Source organism: Rutidosis leptorrhynchoides, chromosome 11 (assembly GCF_046630445.1).
Source record: "Rutidosis leptorrhynchoides isolate AG116_Rl617_1_P2 chromosome 11, CSIRO_AGI_Rlap_v1, whole genome shotgun sequence".
NCBI lineage: Eukaryota > Viridiplantae > Streptophyta > Magnoliopsida > Asterales > Asteraceae > Rutidosis > Rutidosis leptorrhynchoides.
Genome location: NC_092343.1, coordinates 277,064,034 through 277,072,954, shown reverse-complemented (window position 1 = coordinate 277,072,954; position 8,921 = coordinate 277,064,034).

Below are 8,921 nucleotides of genomic sequence, written 5' to 3'. Positions count from 1 at the left end.
ATTCTGCTAATGGTAGATGTCGATCCCAACTGTTTCCGAAATCAATAACACATGCTCGTAGCATGTCTTCAAGCATTTGTATCATCCTTTCGCTCTGCCCATTAGTTTGTGGATGATAGGCAGTACTCATGTTTAGACGAGTTCCTAATGCGTGCTGTAATGTCTGCCAGAATCTTGAAATAAATCTGCCATCCCTATCAGAGATAATAGAGATTGGTATTGAATGTCTGGAAACGAATTCCTCCAAATACAGTCGTGCTAACTTCTCCATCTTGTCATCTTCTCTTATTGGCAGGAAGTGTGCTGATTTGGTGAGACGATCAACTATTACCCAAATAGTATCAAAACCACTTGCAGTCCTTGGCAATTTAGTGATGAAATCCATGGTAATGTTTTCCCATTTCCATTCCGGGATTTCGGGTTGTTGAAGTAGACCTGATGGTTTCTGATGCTCAGCTTTGACCTTAGAACACGTCAAACATTCTCCTACGTATTTAGCAACATCGGCTTTCATACCCGGCCACCAAAAATGTTTCTTGAGATCCTTGTACATCTTCCCCGTTCCAGAATGTATTGAGTATCTGGTTTTATGAGCTTCTCTAAGTACCATTTCTCTCATATCTCCAAATTTTGGTACCCAAATCCTTTCAGCCCTATACCTGATTCCGTCTTCCCGAATATTAAGATGCTTCTCCGATCCTTTGGGTATTTCATCCTTTAAATTTCCCTTTTTTAAAACTCCTTGTTTCGCCTCCTTTATTTGAGTAGTAAGGTTATTATGAATCATTATATTCATAGATTTTACTCGAATGGGTTCTCTGTCCTTCCTGCTCAAGGCATCGGCTACCACATTTGCCTTCCCCGGGTGGTAACGAATCTCAAAGTCGTAATCATTCAATAATTCAATCCACCTACGCTGCCTCATATTCAGTTGTTTCTAATTAAATATGTGTTGAAGACTTTTGTGGTCGGTATATATAATACTTTTGACCCCATATAAGTAGTGCCTCCAAGTCTTTAATGCAAAAACAACCGCGCCTAATTCCAAATCATGCGTCGTATAATTTTGTTCGTGAATCTTCAATTGTCTAGATGCATAAGCAATCACCTTCGTTCGTTGCATTAATACACAACTGAGACCTTGCTTTGATGCGTCACAATAAATCACAAAATCATCATTCCCTTCAGGCAATGACAATATAGGTGTCGTAGTTAGCTTTTTCTTCAATAAGTGAAACGCTTTCTCTTGTTCATCATTCCATTCAAATTTCTTCTCTTTATGCGTTAATGCAGTCAAGGGTTTTGCTATTCTGGAAAAGTCTTGGATGAACCTTCTGTAGTAACCAGCTAGTCCTAAAAACTGGCATATGTGTTTCGGAGTTTTCGGGGTTTCCCACTTTTCAACGGTTTCTATCTTTGCCGGATCCACCTTAATACCTTCTTTGTTCACTATGTGACCGAGGAATTGAACTTCTTCCAACCAAAATGCACACTTTGAAAACTTAGCGTACAATTCTTCCTTCCTCAATACTTCTAACACCTTTCTCAAATGTTCACCTTGTTCTTGGTCATTCTTTGAGTAAATAAGTATGTCATCAATGAAAACAATGACAAACTTGTCAAGGTATGGTCCACACACTCATTTCATAAGGTCCATGAACACAGCTGGTGCATTAGTTAAACCAAACGGCATGACCATAAACTCGTAATGACCGTAACGTGTTCTGAAAGCAGTCTTCGGAATATCATCTTCTTTCACCCGCATTTGATGATACCCGGAATGTAAGTCAATCTTTGAATAAACAGACGAGCCTTGTAGTTGATCAAATAAGTCGTCGATTCTCGGTAGTGGGTAGTGGTTCTTGATGGTAAGTTTGTTCAACTCTCGGTAGTTGATACACAACCTGAATGTACCATCTTTCTTCTTGACAAACAAAACAGGAGCTCCCCACGGTGATGTGCTTGGTCGAATGAAACCACGCTCTAAAAGTTCTTGTAATTGGCTTTGCAGTTCTTTCATCTCGCTGGGTGCGAGTTTGTAAGGAGCACGAGCTATTGGTGTAGCTCCTGGTACAAGATCTATTTGAAATTCAACGGATCGATGTGGGGCTAATCCCGGTAATTCTTTCGAAAATACATCGGGAAATTCTTTTGCAATGGGAACATCATTGATGCTCTTTTCTTCAGTTTGTACTTTCTCGACGTGTGCTAGAACAGCATAGCAACCTTTTCTTATTAGTTTTTGTGCCTTCAAATTATTAATAAGATGTAGCTTCGTGTTGCCCTTTTCTCCGTACAACATTAAGGGTTTTCCTTTTTCTCGTATAATGCGAATTGCATTTTTGTAACAAACGATCTCTGCTTTCACTTCTTTCAACCAGTCCATACCGATTATCACATCAAAACTCCCTAACTCTACTGGTATCAAATCAATCTTAAATGTTTCGCTAACCAGTTTAATTTCTCGATTCCGACATATATTATCTGCTGAAATTAATTTACCATTTGCTAATTCGAGTAAAAATTTACTATCCAAAGGCGTCAATGGACAACTTAATTTAGCACAAAAATCTCTACTCACATAGCTTCTATCCGCACCCGAATCAAATAAAACATAAGCAGATTTATTGTCAATAAGAAACGTACCCGTAACAAGCTCCGGGTCTTCCTGTACCTCTGCCGCATTAATATTGAAAACTCTTCCGCGGCCTTGTCCATTCGTGTTCTCCTGGTTCGGGCAATTTCTAATAATGTGGCCCGGTTTTCCACATTTATAACAAACTACATTGGCATAACTTGCTCCGACACTACTTGCTCCACCATTACTCGTTCCGACACCATTTGTTCCTTTCATTCTATTAATCCCTGGTCTGTAGACCTCACACTTCGCCGCGCTATGACCATTTCTTTTACACTTGTTGCAAAATTTGGTGCAGAACCCCGAGTGATACTTTTCACACCTTTGGCATAGCTGCTTCTGATTGTTGTTGTTGTTGCGGTTATTATTATTGTTGGGATGATTGTTGTAGTTGTTGTTGTTGTTGTTGGGCCGTTTGTTGTAGTTGCGATTGATGTTGCGATTCTTGGGATAATTGTTGCGATTATTGTTGTAATTGCTATTGTTGTTGTATTGGTGATTCTTATCACCGTTTTCCTACCACTTTCTTTTGACTTGCTTCACATTGGCCTCTTCAGCAGTTTGTTCTTTAATTCGTTCTTCAATCTGGTTCACTAGTTTGTGAGCCATTCTACATGCCTGTTGTATGGAGGCGGGTTCGTGTGAACTTATATCTTCTTGGATTCTTTTCGATAATCCTTTCACAAAGGCGTCGATCTTCTCTTCCTCATCTTCGAATGCTCCCGGACACAATAGGCACAATTATGTGAATCGTCTTTCGTACGTGGTAATATCAAATCCTTGGGTTCGTAACCCTCTAAGTTCTGTCTTGAGGTTATTGACCTCGGTTCTGGGACGGTACTTCTCGTTCATCAAGTGCTTGAATGCTGACCACGGTAGTGCGTACGCATCGTCTTGTCTCACTTGCTCTAGATAGGTATTCCACCATGTTAACGTAGAACCTGTGAAGGTATGCGTAGCGTACTTCACTTTGTCCTCTTCAGTACACTTACTTATGGCAAACACCGATTCGACCTTCTCGGTCCACCGTTTCAATCCGATCGGTCCTTCGGTTCCATCAAATTCCAAAGGTTTGCAGGCAGTGAATTCTTTGTAGGTGCATCCTACACGATTTCCTGTACTTCTAGATCCAAGGTTATTGTTGGTATGTAGCGCAGCCTGTACTGCGGCTATGTTTGAAGCTAGAAAAGTACGGAATTCCTCTTCATTCATATTCACGGGGTGTCGAGTAGTCGGTGCCATTTCCTTCAAAATAGTCAAATGGAACAAGTTAATCATACAAAATATTAAGAGTAGTTAATAGTATTTCGTAGCATAATATGAACTCATTTATAAAAGCTTTTTCTTCATATTAGCGTTTTATAAGTTTAAATTCGGGTAGTACCTACCCGTTAAGTTCATACTTAGTAGCTAATATACAATTCAACTACTACAATTCTATATGAAAAACTGATTATAATAATATTTCGCGTTCAAACTTTTACACAATATTTTACAAACTTACAATACCGCTTATTTTACATATAGCATGAAATATAGCACATAATAAATTTGATACAAGATGGTTGTGAAGATAATTCTAGCTAGTACACAAGTCGTTCAGCAAAGGCAATAAAGACACGTAATTCATACGTCCAGAAACAAGTCATGCATTCTGGTTTTACTAGGATTACTTCCCATCCTTGGTCTTGTGGAACATAACCGTTATGGCCGTTGATAAGAAAGCGTGTTGTAACGTCGTCAAAGGGACGAGGGTTACGTAATGTCCAACAGTCCCGTAACAATCTAAAAACCTCATTTCTTACCCCAATTACCGACTCCGTCACTTGTGGAAATGTTTTGTTTAATAGTTGTAGCCCGATGTTCTTGTTCTCACTTTGGTGAGAAGCGAACATTACTAATCCGTAAGCATAACATGCTTCTTTATGTTGCATGTTAGCCGCTTTTTCTAAATCACGAATTCCAATATTCGGATATATTGAGTCAAAATAATTTCTTAACCCATTGCGTAAAATAGCATTTGGGTTCCCCGCAATATATGCGTCAAAGTAAACACATCGTAACTTATGGATTTCCCAATGTGATATCCCCCATCTTTCGAACGAAAGCCTTTTATAAACCAAGGCATTCTTGGAACGTTCTTCGAATGTCTTACAAACTGATCTCGCCTTAAATAGTTGTGCCGAAGAATTCTGACCGACTCTAGACAAGATTTCATCAATCATGTCTCCGGGTAGGTCTCTTAAAATATTGGGTTGTCTATCCATTTTGTGTTTTTATACTGTAAAATAGACAAGAGTTAGATTCATAAAAAAAAATACTTATTAATACAAGCAATTTTTACATATATCATAAAGCATAAGCACACTATATTACATATATTACACCACACGAATGCAACTATCTTATTCCGACTCGCTTGTTTCTTCTTCTTCGGTTTTGGTTTGTTTTGCCAAGTTTCTAGGGATATATGATGTTCCCCTAATACGAGCCGTCGTTTTCCACATTGGTTTAGAAAAACCTGGTGGTTTAGAGGTTCCCGGGTCATTGTTACAACTTAAGGACTTCGGGGGTTCCCAATATTTTGCTTCCTTGGCGAAAACACCATTGACCATAATTAACCGTGGTCGGTTGGTTGAGGATTTTATTTTACTTAACCGTTTTATTATTTCCCCCACCGGTTCTATTTCTTCATCCGGTTCCGATTCTTCTTCCGGTTCCGACTCTTCTTCCGGTTCCTCTTCGGGAACTTGTGAATCAGTCCACGAATCATTCCAATTTACATTTGACTCTTCATTATTATTAGGTGAGTCAATGGGACTTGTTCTAGAGGTAGACATCTATCACATAATATCAAACGCGTTAAGAGATTAATATATCACATAATATTCACATGTTAAAAATATATAGTTTCCAACAAAATTTGTTAAGCAATCATTTTTCAAGTAAACACGGTCGAAGTCCAGACTCACTAATGCATCCTAACAAACTCGATAAGACACACTAATGCAAAATTCTGGTTCTCTAAGACCAACGCTCTGATACCAACTGAAATGTCCCGTTCTTATTGATTAAAAACGTTCCATATTAATTGATTTCGTTGCGAGGTTTTGACCTCTATATAAGACGTTTTTCAAAGACTGCATTCATTTTTAAAACAAACCATAAACTTTAATTCATAGATAAAGGTTTTAAAAAGCTTTACGTAGATTATCAAATAATGATAATCTAAAATATCCTGTTTACACACGGCCATTACATAATGGTTTACAATACAAATATGTTACAACAAAATAAGTTTCTTGAATGCAGTTTTTACACAATATCATACAAGCATGGACTCCAAATCTCGTCCTTATTTAAGTATGCGACAGCGGAAGCTCTTAATAATCACCTGAGAATAAACATGCTTAAAACGTCAACAAAAATGTTGGTGAGTTATAGGTTTAACCTATATATATCAAATCATAATAATAGACCACAAGATTTCATATTTCAATACACATCCCATACATAGAGATAAAAATCATTCATATGGTGAACACCTGGTAATCGACATTAACAAGATGCATATATAAGAATATCCCCATCATTCCGGGACACCCTTCGGATATGATATAAATTTCGAAGTACTAAAGCATCCGGTACTTTGGATGGGGTTTGTTAGGCCCAATAGATCTATCTTTAGGATTCGCGTCAATTAGGGTATATGTACCCTAATTCTTAGATTACCAGACTTAATAAAAAGGGGCATATTTGATTTCGATAATTCAACCATAGAATGTAGTTTCACGTACTTGTGTCTATTTTGTAAATAATTTATAAAACCTGCATGTATTCTCATCCCAAAAATATTAGATTTTAAAAGTGGGACTATAACTCACTTTCACAGATTTTTACTTCGTCGGGAAGTAAGACTTGGCCACTGGTTGATTCACGAACCTATAACAATATATACATATATATCAAAGTATGTTCAAAATATATTTACAACACTTTTAATATATTTTGATGTTTTAAGTTTATTAAGTCAGCTGTCCTCGTTAGTAACCTACAACTAGTTGTCCACAGTTAGATGTACAGAAATAAATAGATAAATATTATCTTGAATCAATCTACGACCCAGTGTATACGTATCTCAGTATTGATCACAACTCAAACTATATATATTTTAGAATCAACCTCAACCCTGTATAGCTAACTCCAACATTCACATATAGAGTGTCTATGGTTGTTCCGAAATATATATAGATGTGTCGACATGATAGGTCAAAACATTGTATACGTGTCTATGGTATCTCAAGATTTCATAATATACAATACAAGTTGATTAAGTTATGGTTGGAATAGATTTGTTACCAATTTTCACGTAGCTAAAATGAGAAAAATTATCCAATCTTGTTTTACCCATAACTTCTTCATTTTAAATCCGTTTTGAGTGAATCAAATTGCTATGGTTTCATATTGAACTCTATTTTATGAATCTAAACAGAAAACGTATAGGTTTATAGTCGGAAAAATAAGTTACAAGTCATTTTTGTAAAGGTAGTCATTTCAGTCGAAAGAACGACGTCTAGATGACCATTTTAGAAAACATACTTCCACTTTGAGTTTAACCATAATTTTTGGATATAGTTTCATGTTCATAATAAAAATCATTTTCTTAGAATAACAACTTTTAAATCAAAGTTTATCATAGTTTTTAATTAACTAACCCAAAACAGCCCGCGGTGTTACTACGACGGCGTAAATCCGGTTTTACGGTGTTTTTCGTGTTTCCAGGTTTTAAATCATTAAGTTAGCATATCATATAGATATAGAACATGTGTTTAGTTGATTTTAAAAGTCAAGTTAGAAGGATTAACTTTTGTTTGCGAACAAGTTTAGAATTAACTAAACTATGTTCTAGTGATTACAAGTTTAAACCTTCGAATAAGATAGCTTTATATGTATGAATCGAATGATGCTATGAACATCATTAATACCTTAAGTTCCTTGGATAAACCTACTGAAAAAGAAAAAAATGGATCTAGCTTCAACGGATCCTTGGATGGCTCGAAGTTCTTGAAGCAGAATCATGACACGAAAACAAGTTCAAGTAAGATCATCACTTGAAATAAGATTGTTATAGTTATAGAAATTGAACAAAAGTTTGAATATGATTATTACCTTGTATTAGAATGATAACCTACTGTAAGAAACAAAGATTTCTTGAGGTTGGATGATCACCTTACAAGATTGGAAGTGAGCTAGCAAACTTGAAAGTATTCTTGATTTTATGTAACTAGAACTTGTAGAATATATTATGAACACTTAGAACTTGAAGATAGAGCTTGAGAGAGATCAATTAGATGAAGAAAATTGAAGAATGAAAGTGTTTGTAGGTGTTTTTGGTCGTTGGTGTATGGATTAGATATAAAGGATATGTAATTTTGTTTTCATGTAAATAAGTCATGAATGATTACTCATATTTTTGTAATTTTATGAGATATTTCATGCTAGTTGCCAAATGATGGTTCCCACATGTGTTAGGTGACTCATATGGGCTGCTAAGAGCTGATCATTGGAGTGTATATACCAATAGTACATACATCTAAAAGCTGTGTATTGTACGAGTACGAATACGGGTGCATACGAGTAGAATTGTTGATGAAACTGAACGAGGATGTAATTGTAAGCATTTTTGTTAAGTAGAAGTATTTTGATAAGTGTATTGAAGTCTTTCAAAAGTGTATAAATACATATTAAAATACTACATGTATATACATTTTAACTGAGTCGTTAAGTCATCGTTAGTCGTTACATGTAAGTGTTGTTTTGAAACCTTTAGGTTAACGATCTTGTTAAATGTTGTTAACCCAATGTTTATAATATCAAATGAGATTTTAAATTATTATATTATCATGATATTATCATGTATGAATATCTCTTAATATGATATATATACATTAAATGTCTTTACAACGATAATCGTTACATACATGTCTCGTTTAAAAATCATTAAGTTAGTAGTCTTGTTTTTACATATGTAGTTCATTGTTAATATACTTAATGATATGTTTACTTATCATAGTATCATGTTAACTATATATATCCATATATATGTCATCATATAGTTTTTACAAGTTTTAACGTTCGTGAATCACCGGTCAACTTGGGTGGTCAATTGTCTATATGAAACATATTTCAATTAATCAAGTCTTAACAAGTTTGATTGCTTAACATGTTGGAAACATTTAATCATGTAAATATCAATCTCAATTAATATATATAAACATGGAAA